Here is a 1,735-nt window from a genome sequence, read left to right as displayed (position 1 = left end):
GCCCCGGAGCCCGGCGTCCCGGCCCCCTCCCGGCCTCCCACCCCCCACCCCCCGCGCCCGCGGCCTCACTCGGCGGACGGAGCCGGGAGCAGGAACCGGCGGCCGCTCATTGGCTACTGCGGAGGAGGGGAGGGGCGGGGAGGGAAGGGGGGAAGGATGCAGCGAGGGAGGGAGATGGGCCTTGAGGATGGGGGAGGCAGAGAGGGAGAGAGAATAGAAACAGAGGCAGAGAGCCCGAGAGGGGCAGAGGCACAAAGAGAGACAGGGCAGAGAGAGAAAGTCACGCCGAGACCTTGAGGCCGAGAAGTCCGGGGACTCAGGTCTGGAGACTGAAGGAGACACAGAGACAGAGAGAGACAAGGAGGGAGAGAGACAGAGTTTAGGACCACCCCTCACCACCTAGGCGCAGAGATTCTGAGGCCCGGGAAGTGGAGAGGTCAGAGACCAGAAAGAGACAGAAAGAGACAGGGGGACGCCCAGAGGCCTGGGGCTGAGAGATGCTGAGACCCAGAGACCTTGAGCTTGGAGAAGAGACAGAGGCGGAGAGAGAGAGACAGAGAGAGAGAGAGAGAGAGACTCTGAGAAGGAGAGACAGCAGGGACAATCCTGGGGGTCCCCTGACGAGGACTGGGGCTCTAGCCAGGCCTGGGGCGGAGCCTGGGGTCTGGACGACTGCAGGAAGCGGGAGGGGGCGTCCCGGGCCGGGGTCCCTACAGCAGCGGGCGGGCGCAGAGCGGAGTCGGGTCCTGCAGCCGCCGCGGAGCCGGGAGCCGGGCCAGCCCACCCCCCCCCCCCGCCGTGATGTCAGCGGGGCCACTCTTAAAGGGGCAGGCCGCCCGCCGAGGGTCGGAGCGGGGGCTGGGGCCTGTGGGCACGGGATGGGGGTGTCGCGGCGGTGATGGGGGAGAGAGGGGAAGCCCCAGCATCCAGCTGGACCGGGACATAGAAACCCAGGAGCCTGCAGGGAAGAAGAAGTGCCCGGGTCCGCAAGGAAGCCTGCGAAGCTTTGGGGCTCAGTCCCCTCCAAACACACAGACAAGGCACTCCGCTCCGCTGGTCTGGCCCTGTCCGGAGACTACATTTCCCATCAGCCCTGGCAGCGAGGAGCCGCACTTGGGGGAAGGGTCTGCCGCGGGGCCTGCTGGGAAATGTAGTGCATCTGCACCGTCCCCGGCACTCCCCAGACTTGCAAGTGGGTCAAGGGAAAGAGGCCCAGAAGGCGCGTCTGGCTGCCGTGTGCCTCCGTCACCGATCCCTAGGCTCACGGGTTCTGGCCGGTTTTGGTTGCTCTGACGAGGGGATCTCTTCCTCTGATCGGGTCTCTAGGTCTCTCAAGAGGAGGCGAGACTGTGATCTCCCCTCTTGGGAAGGACTTCTCCCCAGTGTCTGAGCCTGGATGTGCATGTGAGCTTGCGTGGCTGCTGTGGTGAACACGGACGAGCTGGGTCTCTGCGCCGGGGTCGCCACCTGGCACTCCCAGTGGTCTCCGTGCCCCTCTCTCACTGTGCACTGTCGACGTTGGTGCCCTCTGTGATATTTTCTCTTCCTGTCTGTCCGGGTCTCCTGCCTGTGTGTGTGCGCTTTTCTCTGCTTGCTCCCTTGCTGTGGGTGTCTCCCCTCTCACTTTGTAGGTCTCCATGCTTTCCGTCTCTGTTTGTTTCTATGGACAGTCACTGTCCCGCCTCCACACCCCCTTCATTCTCCAAGCTTACAAGAAAATATCCAAACACTTCAG

This window comes from Macaca thibetana, chromosome 19 (assembly GCF_024542745.1).
Source record: "Macaca thibetana thibetana isolate TM-01 chromosome 19, ASM2454274v1, whole genome shotgun sequence".
NCBI lineage: Eukaryota > Metazoa > Chordata > Mammalia > Primates > Cercopithecidae > Macaca > Macaca thibetana.
This window is presented reverse-complemented; position numbering follows the sequence as displayed.